Source organism: Myotis brandtii, unplaced genomic scaffold, assembly GCF_000412655.1.
Source record: "Myotis brandtii unplaced genomic scaffold, ASM41265v1 scaffold523, whole genome shotgun sequence".
Taxonomy (NCBI): Eukaryota; Metazoa; Chordata; class Mammalia; order Chiroptera; family Vespertilionidae; genus Myotis; species Myotis brandtii.
The window spans coordinates 119,215-144,842 of NW_005369902.1; the positions used below are offsets into that span (position 1 = coordinate 119,215).

The following is a 25,628-nucleotide window of genomic DNA, read 5'->3' on the forward strand; positions in this document are numbered from 1 at the left end:
GAGTCCACTGTCTTCGTTAAAAAAATAGAACCACACCCTGGGGCCGGCCTTGAGGCCTGTGCCTGGGGAGCCCTCTAACCCTGGGCCCCAGTGCTGTGCCCCCAGACAGGTGCAAGGAGAAACACGTGCAAGGAGCAGAACCCTGCCCCTCCCTGCTAGCAGGGGCTGGGGTGACTAAAGGAAACAGCCCTCTCCCGTCCTTGAGAATAGTCTGGCCCGGGGCCCAAGACCCATGTGAGATTTGAGGGGAAGATGCAGAGCAACTTCTAGAAAAGGGTCTGGAGAGACTGTTTGGGGAAGATGGTGTGACACCCAGACAATGACTCTTGTGGTTCCTAAAGCCCAGGCAGAAGCTGCTGGCTGCCCCCCCAGGCGTCCGGGCCCACCCTCCTCCAGCTCCCCACACCCTCCCACTGGTGAGGATGCCCTTGTGTGGCCTTTGGAACACACAGGGGGTGGAGGCAGGCACTTAGCCCAGCTCCAGTCGATGTGCCTCTACGTATGGAAGGGACGAAAGGGAAAAAACAAGAGCTCTGCTTGAAACATGTTCGTTTCAGAGCCGCCTCATGATCTCCAAGTCACTGGAGAGGTCACTGGGAAGCTGGAGATGATCCTGCTGTCTCACCCTAACCCCCCAACCCTCAGAGCTCTCTGCGCAGACCCTGCCCCAGTCCTCCATGCCGGGGAACATGCTGGCTCCCAAACCACGTGCGGCTTTGGAGCTCTCCTGCCTGCCTGGCCCCTGCATACAAAGGAGCTCACCCCTCACTTACCGCCCAGCTCTGACGCATCACTCATGACCTGGTGATTCAAACATCACCCGACTCAGTATCTGCTATGCCTCTGGGACTGACTGGAGGACCCCTGTCCCGGCTGCCACCACAGGGCTCTCCGGGGGCCAGACAGCCCCTGCAGCTGGCCTCCCTGGTGCTGGCTTCTGCCCTGGGCACACCTGAGTCTCCTGCACACTTTGGATCTCTGGAGATCCAAGGGAACCCCTTCAAGGAGCTCAGTCACCTGCCAAAGATGTCTTCCTGAGGCCCAAGAAGGGAAGAGAAGGCACAGGTTGGAGTCTAGCAGGCCTGGGTCTGAACTGTCCCTGCTAGGGGCTCTGGACCCTCGAAGAGCCCGTGATCTCTCCGAACCCAGTGGTCCTCGTCTGTCAGGCAGGGAGGGTGTTGATGAGATGCTGGGCAAGTCACTGCCCTTGTGGGCCCTGGTGTCCTCAACTGTGAGTTGTGAGAACTGCTTTCCATCCCTGAGATGTGAGGAGGGGACAGGTGGGGTGAATGCTGAGGCTGGGGGCTAAAGGGACCATTCAATTCTCCACAGTCTCCAAGTCCGTGGTTTTAAACCTGTCATCATGGATGAACCAGTACATGTTCGGGGCTCCTTCCTGTATGGCAGGAAACTGTCAGGAGGTCAGTGGGCGAGGAGATGGATGAGAGATGTAGCTCACTGTGCATACTTAACAATGCCCCCGGAAACTCCATCTCACAGAGCCGTTTCCCTCAACCTTCACACTGGCCACCTCCTGCCTGCCAACTTCTTAAAGGCTGGCATATAGCACAAATATGAGGGCCGCTGGGGCCAGGCCAGGAGCTGTAAGGTGCTGAGAGCTCCCCTGTGACCCCTCATTAACGCCCCTCTCCCGCCAGTGACAGGAACCTTTTATGCTGATGTCACTTCCTGTCCAGGAATCTCTCCTAGAGAAAATGCCTAAATATACAAATAGCTTCATAAATAATATTAACCACTGTGTTATCAATAATAACCAACGACTGGAATTAACCTCTATCTGTAAACTACATCACATATATTCGATCAAACATTATGCAGCCATTTAAAGAAAGGGAGGCTTACTGATAAGTATGAGAATATGGGGAAAACTTGATTAGCATATCAAATGATAAGAGCAAAAATCTAAAAATGCTTATTCAGGATGGTTTAAACCAGTGCTGCCCAACAGAAATATAATGCAAGCCACATCCTTAAATTTTCATTTTTGAGTAGAAACATTTTAAAAAGTAAAAGTTAATTTTAATAAGATTTTCTTTAACTTAATACATTCAAAATAGTGTCATCAACATGTACTAAATATAAAAAGTTATTAAGTAGTGTACTTTCTTTTTTTTTTGTACAAAGTCCCCAGAATGCAGCTCAGCTCAGCACATCTGGGAATTCATATCTTTGAAATTATAGCACATCTCAGTGTGGACTTGCTAGGTGCCAAGCAATAACAGCTACACTGGCTAGTGACTACCTCACCAGATTGCACAGGTCTAACCCATTAGAAAATGTGAAAGGACTTAAGTAATAAAATTAAAAAAAGACTAGAAAGAAATGTCAAAATCTTAATGATCACAGACTTTCTCTGAGCGGTGGAAATATGAATGTGATTTTTCCTTCCTCTTCCTGTTTTTTTTAAGTGTCTACATACAATGAATTCGTGTTACTTTAGCACAATAACAAGCGTCAATCTTTACTTTTGGAAGGAAGGGCTTTAAGACCTGAATGGGTGCACTGCACCTGCCAAGCACTGATTTATTTATGCCCACGAGAGCTGTCCTGTACCCGACACCTCACAGAGGGTACGCTCTCCCTGAATGCTAGTCGGTTAGTTGGTTAGCTGGCGGGAGGGTAGGTTGGTTGGATGAATGGGAAGAGGGAACAAAGTGAGGGAAACAGTACATTATAGCAGTTACAGGAGAAAATTCAATGCAGACCCTTGTTTCCAAAGCCCAAAACTATCACTTCGAGCTGCATGGTTTTAAACAAGTCACTGAACCATTCTGTGCTTGAATTTCTTCAGGTATGAAATGGCCATGGTGACAGTCGATCTTTCACAGGGTTCGTGAGAACTAAGTGAGTTTATCTCTACAAAGTGTTTGAACACAGTGTCTGTCGTGCGGCCAATGTTTCCAGAAAGGTTGGCTGCTGTCCTCATGGTGAACCAATGAATGACCGGTGTGGCCAGGCTGTCTGACTTATACAGCCGTGGCACCCAGGACACAGGCTAGAGCCACACTGACCCCAGGTCCCTCCTGAGAGTAGATAGCATTGCCCCTCAGTCCTTGGGTTTGCGTGTGGTCCCTTTGCCGTTTGAACACAGTGTCTGTCGCGCAGCCAATGTTTCCAGATGGCTGCTGTCCTCATGGTGAACCAATGAATGACCGGTGTGGCCAGGCTGTCTGACTTATACAGCAGTGGCACCCAGGACCCAGGCTAGAGCCACATTGACCCCAGGTCCCTCCTGAGAGTGGACAGCAATGCCCCTCAGTCCTTGGGTTTGCGTGTGGTCCCTTTGCTTGACTCACCCCATTCCCCAGCTCCTGCCCCAAGTCCCCGTGGCCCGCGTACCTGCACCACCTCTGGCCTCACATTGAAGGTGTACAGCCAGTCACTGAAGCGAGGGTAGCTGTTGAGCTCAGAGGTCCTCTCACCAGGAGCCACGCTCAGCTTGCACTGCCGTTGCTTGCAAATATACCGGACCAGCTTGGCCTGCGGGGAGCCCAGAAAAGAAAAGGTGGTTCATTCAGGTCATAGGCTCATGGCCGCCCCGAGCACGCATGCTGTAGGGGAGCTCTGGCAAACAGGAGCCTGCTGGATTCCCTTTTGCTGAAACAGAAAAGGGGGGAGGGAAGACAGGAGTCGGGTCTGGGAGAGCCAGCAGGAAACCTGGAAAACCACCCGTAATCCTCTACCCAGCCCAAGGGTGGCTGACACTGCCTCAGGCTCGGGCATGATCCTCAGAGAGGAATGGGCAAGACTGGCCAGAACAGAGACTGGGGTTAAAACGTAAGGAGGACTTCCTGCTTGAGTGAGGGAGGTCAGGTTGGGCAGGGGGAGGCGGTTAGTAATTGATGATATGGAAGATGTGGGGGTTTGAGGATCATGAGTAACCTCTCACTTAGGATGCATCCAGCCTAGAATCAGACTGCCTGCGCCGGGATCTGGGGGCTCAGGCACACCCTCGCCCTGTGACTTTACACAAGTTACTTAACACCCCACCCCCAGAAAGGCCTCAGTTTCCTCCTCCAGAAAACAGGGATAGTAATAGAACCTCCCCGATAGAACAGATAAAACACTCGGTGCGTGCCAGGCCCACGCGTGCTGGCCATGCCCCCTGGGCGACGGCAGCGTTCGTAAGGGTCCATGACTCGAGTCCCACAATAGGCTTGCAGGACCCACACCCTGAAAGGTATGCTTGAAACTTCAAATATAAAACGCTTAAGTAAGGTCAACCTGGCGTTCCCTTTGACAAATACTGGGCGCCCTCTGGGTGGCCCGCAGTGCACTGAGGAATGCAGAGGGGACAAGCCGTGCAGGGAGGGCACAGCCCAGGGCCAATTACAAAGAAGGGGGGATGGGCTCCAGTAGATGGAAATGAATGCACAGCGTCCTGGAGTGGCTGAGATCAAGTGACCCCCGGGCCCATGAGAACTGCCGAGATGCTGATCAGACTCTACTGGCCTCATGTTGGTGACTTTCAGCTTCCCCAAGAGGCACGCACCACCTTCAAAGTCTTGTACAGAAGCCCTGCCTGGGAGCCACTTCCCAGGCCTCCTACCCCTCAGAGGGTTGTGTTGTCAATGCACTCCTCCTTTATCCTCCATCTGTACATATCTCAGTGCGTTTCTCTAAACAGCACAGTCCCAATACTAACAAGTAATTAATGATCATTATCATTTAAATGTCAAATATCTAGGAAGGCTCCCGATTTCCAAAGAGGAGTTCTTGCCCATTTTTGCACCAGGGACCCCTTTGGCAGTGTGGGGAGCTCCGAGTCTCTAAGAATAATGCTTTTAAGTGCGTAAAACAAAACACTTAGGATAAATAAAGGAAATCGATTACATGTAAAGACATGTATCAAAACATTCCTTAAGGCAGTGATAGGGTACTAGAAGCTTCCTTATTAAAGCGGTGGGTGCGGTTATCATAACTCTGAAGTTGTGCTGTTCCAGGCGGCTCCACAACTGTAAGGTGATATGGAAACAGCTGTGATTTCTACTGGTGACCGAGTCACACAGATTTGCTAAGACAACTGTGCCTGGTTGCCTCCATCCAAATGGAACGACACCCTGAATTTCAGGTACCGGTTAATGAAAATAAAGGTAATAACTTCCCACTCCAAATTCATGAGCCCCCAGAATTCTCTCCACAGACTCCAGGGAAAGAACCCGTGTGGCTGGAGGGAGATTAGGCGTAAAAAGAGACCCATCCTGACAGCAAAACCATTGCTTCTGCAGCAGCCTTTCTGAAATCTCCCCTAGAAACCTGTTTGGTCCCAAGCTCACAACCGGCTAGACTCGGGGGCACTGGCCCGCTCCCATGCCCTGACCTCTGCTAAGTCCTGCTACCGTCAGAGGGCTCAGTGGCAAGTGAGGATACTTGCTAGAGAGGGAACACTGAGTCGGAACAAAAATAATTCCACACAGTTGCACAGTTTCTAGGCTGAGTGAAACCTAGACGGAGGCAAACCCACGGCTGCTCTCCGTGCCTGCACTCCGGGCCCCTCGAGTACCCAGAGCAGACATTACTAATCAGACATTCTCCACCGAGGCTGGCAACTCCCAGGCTGCCACACAAGAAGTATATTTGCAGTCCTATTAGGGGCCCTAAGCCCCTGGAACATCTTCAGAGCATGGAGCTCAGAAGTGTGAAGACACAAATGCCTCTCGCATCCTAAAGAGCTACGTAGAGGCACTCCTGCCCCTTACCCAGACTCACCCCACTCTGGTCCATCCCTCCTCTAGTGTAACCAGAGGCCCCAACTTTCTTTACTAGGCTCACCTCACTCCACCCCTGGCCCACCCAGCCCTCCAGGCGCACACTCACCTAGAAAATGCTATTTCCTATACTTTCCTACCCTCTGGGCCTCGGCTCAAGCTGTCTGCTCTGGCCAGAAGTCCCTCCCTCCTCCAGCCACAGTGTCCTTGGCCTGGGCAAGACTTCCCCGGGCCTGATTAGAGTTCCTGTCTCCCCTTCCGAGTGGGCTGTCTGTGTCTCTATGGCAGCCCCTATCACAGCCGGTCTCAGAAAGGAGCTTCTGAACAGACATGAGCTCCCAGGGCAGCGGACATAGAACCGGCTTTGGAGTTTAACAGAATCCGAGTTCCAATCTAGGTTCTCATGCCCTGACCTCTGCTAAGTCCTGCTACCGTCAGAGGGCTCAGTGGCAAGTGAGGATACTTGCTAGAGAGGGAACACTGAGTCGGAACAAAAATAATTCCACACAGTTGCACAGTTTCTATGTTGAGTGAAACCTAAACAGAGGCAAACCCACGGCTGCTCTCCGTGCCTGCACTCCAGGCCCCTCGCGTACCCAGAGCAGACATTACTAATCAGACATTCTCAGCCGAGGCTGGCAACTCCCAGGCTGCCACACAAGATGTATATCTGCTGTCCTATTAGGGGCCCTAAGCCCCTGGAACATCTTCAGAGCATGGAGCTCAGAAGTGTGAAGGCACAAATGCCTCTCGCATCCTAAAGAGCTACGTAGAGGCACTCCTGCCCCTTACCCAGGCTCACCCCACTCTGGTCCATCCCTCCTCCAGTGTAACCAGAGGCCCCAACTTTCTTTTCTAGGCTCACCTCCACTCCACCCCTGGCCCACCCAGCCCTCCAGGCGCACACTCACCTAGAAAATGCTATTTCCTATACTTTCCTACCCTCTGGGCCTCGGCTCAAGCTGTCTGCTCTGGCCAGAAGTCCCTCCCTCCTCCAGCCACAGTGTCCTTGGCCTGGGCAAGACTTCCCCGGGCCTGATTAGAGTTCCTGTCTCCCCTTCCGAGTGGGCTGTCTGTGTCTCTATGGCAGCCCCTATCACAGCCGGTCTCAGAAAGGAGCTTCTGAACAGACATGAGCTCCCAGGGCAGCGGACATAGAACCGGCTTTGGAGTTTAACAGAATCCCAGTTCCAATCTAGGTTCTGCCATTTACTAGTTGTGTGACCTCATTCATGTTTCCGAGCTTGCTTCTCTCACCTGTACAACAGGAATGATACTATCCAGCTCATTCGTGGTCCATTGGGAAGACTGAACAATAGTATGGGAACCCCCCAGTGACTAGGTTAGTCACCCTATCATTGTACATCAGGGCGGGGACAATGCCTACCTCTTTGTGACTGTCCCCACATGCCTATTCCTGCGTGTGACACACAACATGTGCTCAAACATCACAAGGAAGGAGGAACCAAGGGAACCCGTTAAAATGTTTTTCACAGCCAGGCCTTCCCTCCACTCCAAACTGCTCTCAAACCGCAGCTTCAAAGAGCTGACTAAAGTCAGGGCAATAAATCAAATAAATCAAATTCTTTTCCACATTAACCCAAGAGGTCGGGCTGCTGGCACGAGCCGCAGCAGCAGCGAAGGCCATCGCCACTGGCACGGGAGTTTCCAGGGCCATAACCCTGGGAGCTGATTAATAACATCCATTCTGCACAAGACTTTGGCCATCACAGGTCAACGTCAAGATCAGCCAATCTAGCCTCAGCAGTGAGCCAGCGTTTGGGGCTCTCTCTCATTCAGCCCCCTCCGGCGTGTCCAGCCCTTTTCAGCCACCAGGCCCTCTGCCAAAAAGGTTCTCTCAGCTCAGCTTAGATATCCATTCCTCCCCCAAGCCTTCCAGCCCTGCTCCTTAGCCCCCTGCCTGCTCCTCCATCAGAACACAAATTGCAGTTCTAATATTTTCCTTGTCTGCTTCCTTCTTCCAACTGGAAACTCCATGAGGCCAGGTGCCTGGTCTGTGTTCTTGCTCAGCACCGGATCCCCAGGAACCAGCACGGCACCTGGCACAGGGTTGGCTATTGTAAAACCTTTGTCGAATAAATAAATGCACACATAATACATTTTTGTAGCCCCGGCAGCCACATAACATTCGCCAAAATGACAATGGAAAACAAATGCTAATGGGGCAAGTGAGGACTGAGGAGTCTGAGAGTCTCAAACACCAGGGCAAGTTCCCCAGAAGAGGAGTGAGCAGTTGCTTAGTTGAGAGGCCGTGAGCGATCCCTGCTGGACAGCCCAAAGCAGGCCTGTGGGTGGGACTGTGCAGAATTCACCTCACCCAGTGAGCAACCCATAAGCCGGGTGGGCACAGTCTGGTGACCCGTGGCCAGCAGGCCTGGTGTCCTGTTGGCTGCCACCTCCCAGAGCTCATAGAGAAGAAATGACACCTGCAGACCTGGGTTCTGCTGAAGGAGCAAAGCTGTTCTCATTCACAATGGGTGGGGGTGCCGGGGGCACAGCAGCTCACATCTGAGCGAAAAAGGCTGCTCTCACTTTTGGGAAAGTTGGTCACAGTCACAGAAGCACCCAGGGGCTACTTTCCCAGAGAAACTACGGTGGAGCCTGCCAGCCCAGCCCAGGGGCCTGCAAGGGGACCTTTCATGAGTAGAGTCATTTTCTCTTAACCACAAAACCGCCAGATATAAAGTTTCCGAAACAGAAAAGCACCTGGGGTTTCAGCGATGGAACAAGCAGCAGGAGGGAGAGTCATTAGCACTCTGGCCCAAGGGGAGGAGCCTGGGCTAGAACTGAAGTCTCACCCGCTTCTGCCCTGACACTCAGCCTGGTTTATAGAAAGAGCAGAGGGGCATCAAGTCAGCCCACAAACAAGTGGGGGGTATTACCCATACACGGTACACAGCAGGCGCTCACTAAGTGTCCTAGGCTCAATGATCTAGCCTCTGGTCTCAGCTCTGACATTTAGATCAAGGATCCTGGGGGAAATCCCTCTTAGCTCAGCTTCAATCTCACCACCTATAAAAAGGGTATCATGTTATGGAAGTTGGGGCCAAAGTAACTAATATAAAAGTGCTTGGAACAAGAAAAAAATACGTTCAGCTCCTACTACGTTGCTATTGGTTATGCCAACAAGTCCAAGAGAAAGCAGAGATCTGTGAAAAATCGGCTCTCGAGACAGACAAACCTGGCCTCAAAGCCCCTCACCACCACACTCCCCAGCAGGACACTCAACCTCGGCCTCAGTTTCCCCACCTATAAAATGGGGTTGGTCTGTTTCAAAGGGCTGTTGTGAAGATTTACAGAAGATAATATGGATGTAAGACGTTCACCCCTTCAGTGGTAGCTGCAGTGGGTGGCATCCTCACCAAGCTAAGTCTTCAGGTTCTCTTATAACCTCCCTGGGCAATAGGGAAGATGTGGGTGGGATCACACCCATTTTAGAGATAGAGCTGAAGAAGACCCCGGAGGCTGGGTTGGCCTTCAGGACAATGCTGGTAGAACTCACAGATCAGGCACGTTTATTTTAAAGGCATGAGGGCCAAGGCCCAGCTCACCAGTTGACTCCAGGGAACCCGAGACCTCCTTTGCCTCAAAGTGCTCACACCTCCACATCAGCACCAGAGGCCAGGGTCGGAGTGGAGCTGCATGGACTCCAGGAAGGCCACCTGCCCAGACGAGCACCTGCGCCCTCATCTGGCACCTGATCAACCTCAAGTGCAATCTGCCACCTCCAGCTACTCCAGCGTGACTCCAAACAGGCCTCCCAAACGCAGGCTGCCATGAGCATCCCTTCCGTGGAGTGAGGCCTGTCGGACACCCTGAAGAGCAGACACCTGTCAGATTTCACAAAGCACATGCCGCAGGAAAGGAACTTCCGCAGGAACAGGAAGCAGCTCCCACAACTGCAAGGAACGCAGAAACACGAGAGGCCTCACACGTCTGCTCTGCTCAAAGCTGCCAAGTGCAGGGATCACGGCCTCTCCTGGGGAGACTTTTGCCTCGTTATTCTTCCTGTACATGGGGCCTAAACCCGCCTCCCTGTAGCTGGCACCCGTAGATCCCAGGTTCACCCTTCAGAGCGCATCACGGCTGTCGTAGGGACCCACGAGCCAGGCTGATCAGGGACACAGGGCTCCTCTGCAGCCACAGAACAGAAATCCCTAGGAGACGGCCAGTGTGCTGCAGTGGTTACTGCCCTGCCCCCAAAACACTGGCTGGAATGGTCGTCTTGGCAGAAACCTCTCGCAGGCTTCCCAGGGCGGCTGGACAGGGGCCAGCCATTGTGCCGGACTGGCCAGGCGGTGCAGTGGTTAATAACCAGACAAACATTCCACCTGGTGCACAGGTGTGCCCGCGCCTCCTGTTTACCAGCAGCACCTGTTCTGACTGGTCGGGGGCCAGGCCTACGGTGAGTTAACTGTTCCACCACCCCCAGTGGGAAACACGGGCATGGCAGCCAGGCAGACCTACGTCCCACCCCTGGTGCTATCACTTACCAGCTGTGTGGCAGTGACCAGTTTACTGTGACTTAGCTTACTCATCTGTAAAGGGAAGAAAAGAAAATTCACTGCGGGATTCACGTATGCAATGTCCAGAATACAGGAGGTGCTCACTGAACTGGTCCCGCTCAGCCGCCAGCACGGCCTTGCTGAGGAGGAGAGGAGAGCCTTGCAGCCAGTGCTCTTTGAACTATGTCTTATCGAGGCTTCTGCACTTTGCAGAAAGCACGTCTTTCTGAACAACTGACTGTAAACCAAGTCCGCTGCACCCTAAAACTTCAGTGCCCGGGATAAGGAGGTCCTTCCTGTGGGTGACCCCCACACCAGGCGATGGCAGTGGCCAGATGCCATGACGTGTGTCACCTTAACCCTGACTCGGATGTGGGCTGCTGCCGGACCCTGAGCGGATCGTTACTCTTCTCCGTATCCCGGGTCTTTAGGTCTCAAGCAGGCAGGCGGGTCAGTCTCTGGGGCAGATGTGACAGACGTGAAGTAAAGAGGGACAGATGAACCCCAGGTACAGGCAGAGGTGGACCCCGGATTCTCGTGTACAGCAGCAGGCTCTCTCAGTCACGGAACTCTGCGTCCATACTCTACGGTCAACCCGCGTGGTACTGATGATCTCTTCCACTTACGCAGCACCTCATCGCCTCTTTCTTTGGATTCTCAATGAAAACTTCAGGAGGTAGAAATTGTAATAGATCCCTGACAGCCCAAGAGTGACGTCCCCCCACCCTTTACTCAACCCCAAAGCTGGCAATGTCACTGAGTGTGTCATTCTTCCCACAAAACACCGTTACCTATTCCTGAAAGCATCACAGATCCTTCTAGACTCTTGATGCGAAGGACCGTGCACTCAACATCAAGAGTAGGAAAGCAGAGCTATGGCGAGATGTGAGTGCTGGCTGGGCAGCCTGCTTGGCTCACTCACTGGCTGAGAGACACGCACCCACCCCGCAAACAGTAATACGTGATTCTGAGTCCAGCCTCAGCACAGTGACAAGTGTGGCTCGTCACTCAGGGTCACTCGCAAATAGGCAAACCACATGGGCTGAACCCTTGAGACTTACAGGTGTGTTTTATCATCTCATCTTACAAGTGAGAAAACCGAGGCACCAAGAGCTTTGTAAGTTTCTCGAGTCATGAAGGGACTCGGGGCTCAACGCTCTGTTTCTTTGTACCATACCTTCTCCCAAAACGACTCCTGCTATTCACCCCCTAGGCTCCCCTCAGCTGCCCTGACCGGCACAAGCAGGATGGCAGGGGGCAGGATTTACCTCTCGTGTGGCCTGACATGCAAATGCAGCAATGCCCAGACTGTGCCAGGCAGCGAGTCCTCTGAAGAAAGGCTGCAGGCTGTCCCGCTACACTCTCCGAATGTGTCCAGTCACACAGTGTGCCACTGCCGCTGGTCCTGGTTGCAATAACCTACCCTCTGGACTATACCCGATCCCTGGCTCCAAACCAGCTCTAAATTCATTAAAACTAGCCCCCATCCTGCCTGGTACCCGGGGCTGCCGCTCCCAAGGAGATCCCAGCATGTGTGCAGGATGAGGTGAGGCACCTAGACGGCCACTCTCACTCCCATCCCCTCCCCCTCGGTTCGGTTTACTCAGTCCTCCGGCCAGCAGGTGCAATTTTTAGTCCAGCCTCCAGATCACCAACACCTATGGGACCCTGACTCCCCCTTCCCAGGTGGGCAGCACTGAACTCTTAGCGCATACTCCACAGCAGTCTTTGCTGGTGCCAGGTCCCTATCTACCCCATCCCAAACTTAGAAAGTCGCCAAAGCTCTCATGACTTACTCCAGCCTTCCCCAATGTCCCTGAAGCTGCCGCACCTTCCCCAGCACCACTGGCCCTGCTCAGGCCTCGGGGCTGGTCCGCTCACTTCTCCTCCCTCCTCTGCAAAGCTGGAGTATGCTTCAGGGAACTCCCCGTGAGCCGGGGCAGCTAAGCAGGCTGGTCTGGCTGCCATGGCCAATGTATTGCACAATGATTTCTGAGAAGGCAAGGCGGCCTCTGGAGGTCGTGATGCAGCTCACAGTGCCACACACAGGCAGGAACCAAGCCTACCCCTCCGCCCCAGCACTGCCAAGGCCTGCAGGAACCTGGAGGGTACCAAGTAGGGCTGCCGTTTGAGGGAAAGGGGCAGAGCAAGCAAGAGCACCAGGGAAAGTGGGGCAAAGAGAGGAGAAAGTGGCCTCAATCCCCAAGCCGGGCCTTTCGCAACCAACCATCCTTCGCCCGTCTGTCTCCGTCCCGCACCCGGGCTTTGCTGGGGAAGCTGCCAGGCGTGTGCATTTGTGCAGAGACGATCTCCCCGCCAAGCCTCCATCAGCAACCCTGCCCTGACGTCAAAGCCGGAGTCGGGAAACCAAACACAAACAAACAAGTCTGCCCTGGACCACAAGTGGAGCCGTGCCCAAGGAGGCTGGGGTGAGAGGGCCACAGCTGGGAGCTCGGCTTCCCGCCCGTCCCCGGCTCCACGGAGGCTGCGGACTCCGAGCCTGACACCGGGCTGCAGATGGGAGGCTCAAACCCAGCTGGAGACGAAACTGGATCAGTCTTTGGCCTGGCTGATGGGTGTGAGTACCCACCGGGGCCAGCACAGCCATGGGTGCGGGAGACCTTGCCCAGCAGCCCTGCAGCGTGAGTTAACATCCTCTGTGCAATCAGCACCCTCATCGGTTACCGCCACCCGTTCTCACTGCTCCGACACTAAGTATGAGAGGGCAGGGCAAGGGGGCTGGCGTGGCTTAGAAGCACGTACGAAGTTTGTGGGACAGATGGAGCCTGAGCCGGGCCAGGGTGCACAGCCAAGGTCCCAAGTTTAATCAGTGACACCTGTATCCCATCTCGGGCTCCACTGAGGTCATGAGACCGAACAGGAAAGGTTTCGAGAGGAAGGCATTTCCTTGACTGAAATATCCTCAGACAGCTCCCCCTTGAGAACCAAGGCTGAGCGGAGTAGACGTGCTCCTTGGAGAGTCGGTGAATGACCGGGCTCAGGGCCGCCCTTCCAGTTCGGCTTCTTGCCTGTCAGTTCCATCTGTAAGCCCCCGAGACCCCAGGAGACGTTTCCAGAGCTAGCAGTCCTCGGAGCGGTGGGAACAAAGGGCACTACATCATGCGGAAGCGAGACGCCGCTCTCCCCTATCTGCCCTGAGTCTGGGTGACTGTACGAGGGACAGGAAAGAGAACCTCTATCCATTATCCATTTAGTCAACAGTGATCAGTAAACTTCTTCCCGCTGCCGGGCACCGTGGGAGGCACGGCAGCGTGGTCACAAGCAACCCGGTGCATAAGCTGGAGGAACTCACACAAGTGGGGGGTGAGAGATGTGCCCACAGACAGACCTGACCAGAGGACTATGGGAGGCAACGAAGGGGAGCAGGGACGGCCACCCATTGAGCCTCGCTGACAGCCCCAGTGCTCCGTGCTCCTGCTGGGAGGCTGAGGGAAGGGCAGGTGTCAGGAGCCACGTGTGTGGTGTCACCCCCAAATCAGATCCTTCATCTGACAGAGCCTTGGTCCCAGTTCAAACACTTATTCCATGTGCCAGTCTTAAGTTCTCCAGGCCCACGGAGCACAGCTCAGCCCTCAACCCCACAATTACAAGCGGTAATGCCAGAGTATTCCTGACACTGCTCACCGGGAGGGCCCTGGGTAAGTGGAGAACTAGGGGAAAAAAGGCAGAGCCACACCTAACGGCAAAGGAGGACTCCTGCCAATGGACCCCTCCCTGACCTGTCCTAAGACCCGGCCTCCTGAAAACCACTAGAAGGAGGGGCAGGGAAGGTGAGGCGTTCCGGCTCTGATTGGAAAGCACCTGCTATGAACAGGAGATTATGCCAACGCTGGGGAGACAGGCCTTCCTTTCCAGGAACACGACTGTTTGCCTTGCAACTCGGCCCATCACAGAAAAGAAAAAAAGGGCTGTGCAGGGGGGCAAGGGGCAAGGGGTAGGAGAGCACCTTGGATACCAGGAGTCCATTAATGCGATGGCAAACTCCCCTGGAACGTTGGGTGGGGGGTTAGGCGCTGTCATTATCGACCCGATATCTGTTCCTGACCTCTTCCTCACTTGCACTGATTCTGTTTGGGGCACCACTGTGGCCGGTAATGAATTGGTCTGAGTCAGTGGCTCTCAATCCTGGGATGGGGTCCAGCATGGCTACTGCAATGTGCAGGCCCCACTCCCAGCATCCCTTGACGCTAACTATGGGTGACAGCTCTGGTCAATGAGACATAAGGATGTGTCCTCTGGAACTGCTGGGAAAGTGCTTGCTTTCCTCACAAGTGGGACAGCCTCCGGGAAGCCCGCTGCCCACAGCCCCCCTCCTGCATCGGAGATCAGCATTGCCAAGAGCTGTCCAGAGAGAACCACAGGGACGCCAGCACTGTTCTGCCGCTGAACCAACACGAGTCGCTTCCCTCCAAACTCCTCACCGTAGGAGAAACATAATGGCCTAGTTGTTGAAATCACTGTTTCTGTTACCTGCAACTGATAGCAGTCCTTTCTGCTAACATTTACTAAGCCCACATCATTTCAAACTTTCTAAACCTTCCAAGGCTAAGGCTTCCTATTGGTCTCCAAAGAACCTCTGAAGAGAGAAAAAGGCTCTTTTTGGGACCACGTGGCATCCAAAAGCAATCCTCTAAAAGTCCTTCCAAATTGCCAAGAGCAGCTATGTTTTTGTTTGTTTGTTCTGTCAATCTTTACCCGAGAATATATATATATTTTAATATATATTTTTATTGATTTCAGAGAGGAATGGAGAGGGAGAGATAGAAACATCAATGATGAGAGAGTCGTTGATCGGCTGCCTCTTGCACGCTCCCTACCGGGGATGGAGCCCGCAACCCAGGCATGTGCCCTGACCAGGAATTGAACTGTGACCTCCTGGTTCATAGGTTGATGCTCAACCACTGAGCCACACCAGCCAGGCAAGGATATTTTCTCATTGATTATTAGAGAGAGTAGAAGGGAGGGGGAGAGACAGAGAGAAACATCAAGGTGAGAGAGACACATCAATTGGTTGCCTTCCACATGCACCCCGACTGGATGCCAGGGATCGAGCCTTCAACTGAGGTATGTGCTCTTGACAGGAATTGAATCCGCAACCCTTCAGTCCATGGGCCGGTGATCTAACCACTGAGCAACCCAACCAGGGCAGCTACGTTGTTATGAAGTCCAATTTACCAATTTTTTTCTTTTTTGGCCTGTGCCTTTTCTTTCCTATCTAAGAAATCTTGGCCAAGCCCCCATTCACAAAGACGTTCTCCTATGCTCTAGATGTTCTATAGTTTTATCTTTTTGTTTAGGTCTATGACCCACTTTGAAGTAATTTTTGTATTCCAGGGCTGTTTTTTTTACCCCAACTATGGACCATCTTTGTTTTTTAATTGGATATTCTTATGTGCCAGGCACTACATTTTGTGTGTATTGCCTCATGGAATGCTCTGATAGGTAAAATTATTCTCTCGTTTTACAAATGAGGAAACTGAGGCTTAGAGAGATGCATACACCTGAAAAAGGAACCTAGTGTTCTCTAATGCATGTGTAACACCTGGTAGCGCCTTCACATCCATTGCGCGGGACCTAAAGTACCACTGGACGCTGAACCTGACGGGGGAGGTGGAGAGAAGCGGATCCTTCTTGTTCTAAGAACCCGCCTGGTGCAGTGAATACTAAGTTCTCGGATACAACTCCCTGCTGTGCCCTACTCCTAGGAAGACTCAAGATGTCCCCGTGTCCAGGCGTGCACGCAGCGGGGCGGGGAGGTGAAGCAGGATGTGCAGCGCTTGCATTTCTAGAGAAAAGGAATGGGGAGAAGGGCCCCTGCTCTTGGCAGTGGGCGGTGAGAGCTGCTCCCCCCTCTGTGACAGTCACAGGGCCACCTGAGGCAATGCTACACGTGTGGGCCACCACAGCGTCTCACACTCCTCCAACCTAAGGTCTACTTCCTCTGCCTGTGAATCTGGCTGGACTGTGGCTGCTCTGACCAACAGGACGGTGAGGATCCTTATGGAGCCCTGACTACTCTGACGGACAGGCCATGAGGAGAGGCCCTGAGCGTCCATGGAGAGGAGAGCAGGCCAGCTGAGCCAGCCGCCCAGCCGTCCCAGCAAGGTGTGGGGTGTGTAAGTGAGGCCTCCCGGGGCCTCCAGACCAGGAGAGCTGACGCCACGTGGAGCATGCCACCTCTGTGCCTCACAGAGGCTTGAATACTCGCTGTGAGATCCCAAGGGAACCAGGTCTAACTGTGGAGTAGGGTGGCCGAGACCCTAGGAAGACATCAAAGAAGAGGAAATCCCTAAAATGAGTTCGGTGGGCTGGGGTGAGGCATGGGGTAAGGGGCTCCAGGTGGGGGGCACAGCATGAGTTAAGATCAGTCACAAAAGAACCTTTTTTAAGGGTACAGCAGTAGCTGGAAACTAGAGAATAAAGGGAAGATACGGAGACCAGTCAGTCTGGGGGCTGGGCCAGCTCATGCAGGTCCTGGAATGTTCTGGACGGCCACACGAAGGCATCTGCACTCAATCTTGCAGGAGTGGGGAGGGAAGCAAAGGAAGAAACATGATCAGATCTGCATTTCTGAACAATTGTCATTCTGGAAACCATGTGGAGGACAGATTGAAGTGGGTGTGGAGAATCCAGGGACAGGAAAATCAATTAAGAAGCCACCGCAATTCAGCAAATGACGAGAACAAAAGGTAATTTAGTTGGTGGCAGCGTGGGTGGAAAGGAAGGAGCAGATTCTAGAGATGTTTTATTAGCATTTTTACAGTAAAGACAAGACTTCCCCGCTTGCCGGTCCAGGGAATTTCTGGCATTCTAGCACCCTGGAATGCAGGAAGCTGAAGAGCTGACTTTCTCCAGCAAAGGAGCCAACAAACAGGGCAGACACTGTTTGTCTCATTCACTAAGACCCGGCACTCCGTGGCAGAGAGGGTCTGCTCTCTGTCAGAAGCCCTTGGCTGAAGGTCCAACTTGGCAAAGGCACCTCAGCCCCCAGGCAGCTAGCTCCCAGCCCAGGGTGTTCCCCCACACCTGAGCTCTGCTCCTTCCCCTCCCCAGGCAGAAGGGAACCCTGCACCTGCCAAGAGCAAAAACCACTGCTCTAAAGACAGTTCCGTCTCCTACTCTTCTCGGCAGCCCCCAGAGGTGGGGCTGGAGAAAGGCAGCATTTGCCAGAGTGGCCAGACCCAAGAGGAGCCTTCTCCAGCCAGCGGCTGCTGGTTCTGTCCAGCCCTCTCTAACTCATATGTACAGGAAACATGTTACTTCATAAAAGGAGAGTGGGCCTGCCCAAGATAGACTGTGTGTGTGTGTGTGTGTGTGTGTGTGTGTGTGTGTGGTGTGTGTGTGTGTGTGTGTGTGTGTGTGTGTGAGAGAGAGAGGGGGGGGGGAGAGATCTTCCTATCTTAATCAGAGAGATCATGGGACTTAGAGTCAGAAAGATCCAAGTTTGAATCTCACCCCAACCTCCTACCAGCTAAGGAACTGTGGGTAATGGACAGAATGTCCCTAAGCCTGTACTTCCTCTGTTGTAAATGAGGGGGAAAGACCAGACTCAAAAGATCACTGTGAACACGGAAGGACATAATGCATGTCGTCCAGCAGCTGGCGTGCGAGGCGCCCAGCAACTCTTCGCAGCCATCGCCCTTCTCTGTGGCCTCAATCGTGGGAAAGGCCAGGGCTTTGACAGCTGACAGGGAGAGTGTCCGAATGCAGGTGCCGGCCATCGATCTGTTGACTCGTCTGCAGGCTCCCCGTGCAACAGAACCACCCGTTTATAGAAATAAGCAACTCTGAGCAAGAGCTACCCTCCTCCAACCCCAACCCCAGGAGTGGGCATCATGATTTTAAGTTACTAGGTTAAAACCCAGCATTCCTGAAGCACTGAGTCCCACCGGGGTCATGCCCCGCCGGGGGCCCCTCAGATGCCTCTTGGGGAAGAGAGCCTCCTGGGGGCAGAGGACAGCTTGGCAAGGACATCCACGCCTCTTTACATAAGGGATCTGTGAAGGCCAGTCGATTACCCATGACCTTCTTCACTGTGTAATCTTCAAAACTCTCTTTTAAAGGGACCATTGAAGCTGGGCAGAGGAAGGTAAGGAAATACGGGGTTTGGCAATGAAACTGCGGTGAGGTTGAGGAGATGTCAGCTCTGGGAAAGAAGAGGAGCAGGACCACATTCTCTAACACAGAGACCAAAAGACTACGGAATTTCTCCCCCTGCGCCCAGGGGCACCTCAGTTTACACAGCTGTACTGGGCTCATATCACCAAGACTATAATTATAGAGTGAGAGAGGCTCAGATAACACAATGTCACTGATAAGCTATTCCAGGAATGCCAGCCAGGAGCGGTACTGAGTGGGATGGTCAGGTGCTCAGGCACAGAGTCCAACAGACCTGGATTCAAATTCCTGGGCGCTGTCCAGTTGCCTTAACTTGGATTAAGTTAACCTTCCCATGCCTCAGTTTCCTTGCCTGTAAAATGGGAGTGAGGGGGAGGCTAGTACTACCTTCATGGGAGGGAGATGTCAAGTGCTTAGCACTAGACTGTCAACACACATCATTAGCCATCTTTATCATGAAAATTCCAGGATCTTGTCATCTTTGAAAGCAGTTAAATTCTGACTTGTTTACTGCTTTAAGATTCCTCCTGAATGAGTGCATGAATAAGTAGCAAGTCCCATGCTGCTCTCATGAGTTCCTTGAAAAGGGGCAAGAGGTCAGGCAAGGCTAGAACACACTCACCTCAGAGGATGGCCTCCTTAAACCTTGCTTTATCTCTGGGGGGTCAAGAGCAGGTCAACACACAAGCCAGACTGTGCAACAGGAACCCTGCCAGTGGACTGAGCAGAAGAGCCAGGCAAACAAGACAGCTATTAAGATGCACGCAACCTGAGGAAGCAAGCCGAGGAGAGCCTGGGAGGGTCGGGCTCCGGCCTGGCACACGGGCTGTAACAGGAGCTGTTCTCCAGGCCTGGGCAGGAGTGACACAGCTCAAAGAAAGACACACACACACACACTCTTACACAAACATGCAACAATGTGCACACATCTGCCACCCTGGATAAGTTCTCACTCAGCAGAGAGGGGCTCCATTTCAAAATAAACAGAACAGGTGGGCTGCCAACCTCCCAAGAAATCAACTCACCACAACTTACTGAAGAAATTAGGTAACAGCTAACACTGACAAGGCATTGCTTTACGTGCTTTACGTACATTCAATTAAGTCACTTTAATCCTCGTAACAAATCTGTGAAAGAGGCCCCAACGCTACTCCCATTTTACAGAGGGGTACACTGAGGACAAGGAGCAGTTCCAAGTCACACAGCTAATCAGTGGCAGGATGAGGATTTGAACCCAGGAGGTTTAACTGCTGAATTCATGCTCTAACCACGGGCTCTATTACCTCCTATGTGACTGTGACACCCACTGTGAGCCAGGCCAGTGCTGGGCATCTTGGTATGGGGATCCTTATTTACAAAGGAGGACCCAAGGTTATCCGGCTGGTACATGCCAGAGCCAACTTCAACCCAGGAGGGTCTGACCCATGCTGCACCTCCCAACTCGAGGCACTGGACTTGGCCTTAGAGTTGGCACCTCACCCCAAACCCACCATTCAGACAAGGACCCTTCCCACTGTGCAGATGAACACATCGCTGACACAGCGCACAAACCCAAGTGAGGCTCTGACACCTGCCAGAGGCGTGGGGGACCAGAGGAAGCCCAGAGAGAATCCACCAGCCTCGGCCTCCTTCCTCAGCACAGTGCTCCCCTGCCCAGGGGCCCGCCAGCCACATCCTACTCCATCCTACCTGTCCGCAGAAAGAACAAGAGCAGGGCCTACTGCTGGCTCCCTGATCGCATGCGCTCTGAGTATTTCTGATGAAACAGCTCCAGGTAGAGATACACACAGGCTCTTGCATAAGACCCAGTTTCGCTCACAGAAAGACCTCAGGGCAAGCAGCGAGCTCTGCGGGCCAGGGCGCCCTGTGGCCCAGGGAGCAGAGGCGCCGGCAGCCCACACCTCAGGCCCCGCTCTGCCGTGCAGGACAGCACACGTCTCACATTCCCAAGGAGGCTGGCTTTCCCACGGCCCATTCCTAGGTGACCCAGATACTCTAACTCAGCCTCCTGTGCAGGAGAGCTCGCCTGCACAGAGAAAAATCCTGATAAAACCCTAAAGGCTCCGGATCTCTGGCCGGCTGTCTTTGCAGTGAGCCGGGCCCATGCCAGCCGGGAGGGGCGACTGGCAGAACAGGACCCTTCTTGCGATATCCGAAATACTTTTAAATCACAAAATTCTAGAATGTTCTAAGACGAGAAGGGCCTTCAAGGTCATCTCACACATATAATGAGTATCCTATGGAAATAACCAAGGAAACTGGGGCCCCAGGTGGGGCAACGCCTTAGTCAGTCACAGCCAGTCCGAAGGCAGTGTCAGGACGGACCCCCGTCTCCTGGCTCCTGTCCAGGGCTCTTCTTCTCATGCTGGAAGGCAGAGGCCTGCGTCCAACCTGTTGCATGAGCAAGAAGCTGAGCGGAGCCCTGGTTCCCTATTTTTATTTAGCAAATTGGGGACTATTTAAAGAAGTTTATAAATGCTCACTCATTCCTCGGGGGAGGTAGGTGTTATTATTATCCCCACGTGGGGATGAAAGTAAGACAAAGTCATTGTCAGGGGCAGGAAGTGAAGCCAGGCAGTGTTGCTCCACGGTACCAGCCCGGGACGATTAGGCCACGCGGCCTTCGTAACCGCAGTCCCTCGGAGGGGACAGCCAGCTACAGGAGTTCAGTGGCATGCCCCGACCAGCTCTTTATTTTATTATTTTTTTTTAAAAGAACAGTTTATTGATTTTTAGAGAGAGAAGGAGAGCGAGAGAGAGAGAGAGAAATACCGATGTGGAAGGGCAATATCAATTGGGTGCCCCCTGCATGCCCCCTACTGGGGATTGAGCCCACAATCCGGGCATGTGCCCTTGACTGGGAATTGAACTGGCAACCTCCTGGGGAACAGGATGTTGCCCAACCAACTGAGCCATAGCGGCTAGGGCCTGACCAGCTTTTTAAAGGCGTGGGGCTGAAGACAAGTCCAGGACTGCTCCCAACCCAGCAGCCCCCGTAGGACAGAACGTGCCCAGGAAATGCAGAAGCAGATCTGCCATGCAGGACCCAAGTCTGGACCCAGCTAGGAAATAGACCCAGGAGTTCACTATACACTCCTACAGGGCCCTGGAGAGCGTGACCAGAGCTCACTGTTGAGCACAGCAGCTTTGCCAGGTCCGAGGCCTGTGGCCCCTCCAAAGGTTCGGCCTCCCCTCCCCTGCACCCTCTGTAGCCCTGGGCCGAGGAGGAGAGGAGAGACTGGCCCCAGGCCCCAAACTCCGGGGCAATGATAGCACACTCTTGTGCAGCCTCCTCGAGGCTCTCACACTTGAGTTTTCTTTCTGAAAAAGGAAGCCATTACTCAACATGTTGCTACACACAGATACTGAGAAACACAAACCAAGAGGCAAGTGGGGCACCAGCCTTAGAGGTCGGAGAATGAGGGGGGAGGGCTGGTCTGGGTGCAGCTAAAGAAGTGACACGGAAACTCTGTGCACAAGCTGGTCCAGCCCTGTTGGTAAGAGGGACACAGTGAGAGCAACCCCAAGATGCAACAATAAAATCGGGGCTGCCTGGGTTATGGGAAAACATTACAGAACCATGGAACGAGCTTACAAAAGCATGGAGGAGTTTTTTGTGTTATTCTGTTGCGTGACAAAGGCAGGACAAAAGAACTGCACGCTACTCTATGGAGGAAATAAAACAGTTTTGCCAAGAAAATGCACCTAAAGGAAAACATGGCAGAAATGCCAACCGCAGTGAGTGGGAGAGCTACAGGTGATTCTTCCGTTTCTGTCTTCCAAATGTTCCACAACTACCACGTCCTGGCATTACGAGGCGGTTAGTAATAACAACACATTTTAAATGGTCAGAAGAGGAAAATGGAGGGTGGCGGTGATTCTCTTCCGGCAAGGGCAGAAAAGTCTGGGTAGGTAGCCAATGTCGATATCCTAAGTCAGTGGTTCTCAACCTTCCTAATGCCGAGACCCTTTAATACAGTTCCTCATGTTGTGGTGACCCCCAATTTCATTGTTACAAATTGAACATAATTAAAGCATAGTGAGTAATCACAAAAACAATATGTAATTATATATGTGTTTTCCGATGGTCTTAGGCGACCCCTGTGAAAGGGTCGTTCGACCTCCAAAGGGGTCGCGACCCACAGGTTGAGAACCACTGTCATAAGTGAAGTGGAGCCCTGCTCAGGGCCACCATGCCCAGCCTTCCCACAAAGCCTGGCATGGCTGGTTACCGCCCCTGCCCTGCTAGATCTTGGATAGAGCAAAACCTCCCTGATTCAGAAAGGAGCGAAAGAAAACAATTTGATAAGATGGTATTAGAGTCATTGTGCCAACTTTTTTTTTAAACAACAGTATACGTCCGTCTGTCCGTCCATCCGTCATTCCATCCATCCATCCGCCCATCCATCCAAGCAGAGCGAGTACCTACCAGTTACCCAGAACTGTGCCAAGTCCTACAGTTAGTACAGAAATGAGTAAGACCCACTTCCCACCCTAGAGGACTAGATTATAGCAGAGGCTATCAAGGTACAATGGAAGGGGTACTTGACTCGCTGCCCTAAGACACAAGCTGCTATGAGAATTCAGAGGCGAAAAGAAAAATAACGTCCAGCTTCAGAGAAACAACAGGTAGCAAGAAAACGGCTCATGGCAAAGGTGGGCTTTGAAATGGGCCCTGAAGAACGAGTAGGGGTCCATAAAAGGGTCAGGCAGACAGGCCGAGGAAATATGCACACTTCCGTCAAAGGGAAGCAACAGATGCAAGCAATCGCAACAAACGTCTCCACCTGAGTCGTGAGCAAGGAAATGCAAACTGAAAACGCATGGGTTGGCGACGCTGGTGGAGCCACTCCAAATGGTCCCGGGTGTGGGCTGCGCGGGGCGTGCTGGGCAGTTGAGAAAGGAGACACGGCGGGTGCGGCTTTACAATGTGTGTCCTCTCTGAGCCGGAGATTCCACTGCTAGGGATCTATCCCACAGACACAATTAAGCGTGGGCATAAGGCTCTTCGAGGAAGTGTAACTTAAAATAGCCAGCCAGGGGGGAGTGGGTAACTGAATTCTGGTGTGTTTATGCAGCTGAGACTATGCAGCTAGTAAAAAAATCCCATTTTCACAGAATATTTAATGACCTGGGCAACGGCCATGATATTACAGCAAGTTCACAACTCGAGATAAGAAAACGCCCTTTACAGTATAAGCCCAATGTATCCTTCCTTTTTATTTTAAAGCATTATTTTTCTTCTTTCAGCTTGATGGGGGACGATTTATATTTTATGGAAAAATAAGTACATCCCAATTTAAACACCGGAAATATAGGATCTTATTTTGATGTTTTTTGTATCTCCTACAAAGAACATGTGTCCTTTTTAAAATCACAAAATAACGTTGCTCAAAATGACAGAATAGGTGGGATTTCAGTGGGAGGAGAACAGGTCATCACAGTCGGAAGGGAAGAATCCAAGTCTGCCTGGGGAGGAGAGAGAGCTGAACTTGAGGGTCAGTCAGCGCTGGGTTCAAATCCTGGAATCCTGGCCCCGTTCTTTTCTAGCTGTGCGACCTGCAACCAATAACCGAGCCACTCTGAGCTCCAGTTTCCCTCACTTACCCACTGGCCAGGGGCCCCCATCCCGCCCCCCCCCCTCTCAGAAGTTAATAAAGTTAGAGCCCTTTCTCTGACCAAGAAAACCAAATTCATGGATGCACACAGCTGAGGTAGGGATACTCATTTATAAGATAACGCCGTCAACATAAAAAGAGCATTTTGGGAAAACATACAAGTATTACATTAAAGCCAACGTACAGTGCATCTCATGTCAGAAATAGTTCAACTATGAAAAGACATCTGTACTAAAAAGAAATCAAGAAAACATGAAAATTTCTCTCTGCTAAAGATGGAGATGACTAGAGGAAGCATTTGGTCGGAGCCTAAGACATCGAGGTTGTTCTCATGCTTCCTACACGGCCTGATTTGGGTCCAAAATGAGGAAATGGATGCGAAGTCAGGTTCCAGCTCCTGAGCAGACCTGCGTGCCCTAGGGATCAGGCCCCACCCCCTCCCATGGAAACAATTCTGGATTGAACAGTGCTGCTCTCATTCTCCCTGGAGCCCACTTACATTTCTCCAGTCTGACACTTCACAGAGAGAACGAAGGCAGAATTCTGGACAAGTCTTACCAGCCTACCTCGGGTGTCCTTGGCCCCAATCGCCCTATCCTCTTTCAGAGGAAGAAAGCACCAGAAATGCCCAGGTCAGCTGCCTTAAAAACAAGCAGCTGCACCCTGGGAAAGCTGAAGGTTTGGAAAGAATCCTTTAGAAAGAAATGCAAGCTCAGGGACCAAACTGTAAGCGGTTGAGAGCCCCAGCCCCTCTCGAATGCCAGGCTTTGGGAAACTCACCCAAGATAAGCCTTCAGATAAAGAGATTCGGATCACTCCCCAAATAAATGTAATCAGAGCAGCTAATCCTGATAGGGTGCTTACCGTGTGCCAGGCACAGTTCCGAGCGCTTTACATGTGGTAACTCATTTCTCTTTGCACCGGAAGGAACATGCACAGAGAGAATAAGTAAGTTGCCCAAGGTCAGGGCCAGAACCAGCACATACATGCCTCCGTGCAAGTTGAAAGAGTGCGCCCCTTCCTCTGTGGGGGGGGGGGGGACAACACGGGCACACACAGAGTGCATGCCTGGCAGATGGGGTAGTCTGGACTTCAGCATCCTCTCACTCCCTCGTGCAGTGGACACCCTGCTTGACAGTACGTTATCCCATCCAAAACCATTCAGCTAGTAAGAGGCAGAGCTGAGATTTGAACTCAGCCCACCTGGCTCCCAAGGAACAAGTGAGTATAGCGTAATAGTCAGTACGTGGCCTGCAAATTAATGCCAGCCAAGGTGTACAGAGGCCCTGGTTTGGGGGACCGAGAGCACCAGTTCTCGGATGGTGAGATTTTCAGCAATGGTGGGAAAACGCTGACATTTACACCTGCATGGGTCACAGCGTTTTAGCGTTTTCATCATTTCTAATGGGAATACAGTCAAACCTCAGAGATACGGAGGGTTCAGTTCCAGACCACTGCAACAAAGCGAATCGTAACTTTTTGCTGGCGGAAGGCCTTGTCTTCGATTTGTGACAAATGCAACATTTGTGAAGTGCAATAAAATGAGGTGCGCCTTATTTCTAAAATGTGTTCCAGCCTTTTCTGCCGTTCAGGACAGAGTACACCAAATATAATCA

The 25,628-nt window shown here is 52.4% G+C and overlaps 1 protein-coding gene across 9 annotated transcripts in view; it reads right to left on the minus strand.

Annotated features, from left to right (window-relative positions):
* The window catches only part of KSR1 (kinase suppressor of ras 1), a 106,945-nt gene that overhangs the window by 54,267 nt on the left and 27,050 nt on the right, over window positions 1–25,628 (minus strand). For all 9 annotated transcript variants that reach the window (XR_001364276.1, XM_014548858.1, XM_014548857.1 and 6 more), the window contains one exon: window positions 3,361–3,501. The gene's annotated coding sequence lies outside the window, so the exon portion shown is untranslated. Of the gene's footprint in view, window positions 1–3,360; window positions 3,502–25,628 lie in introns of those variants that run through there.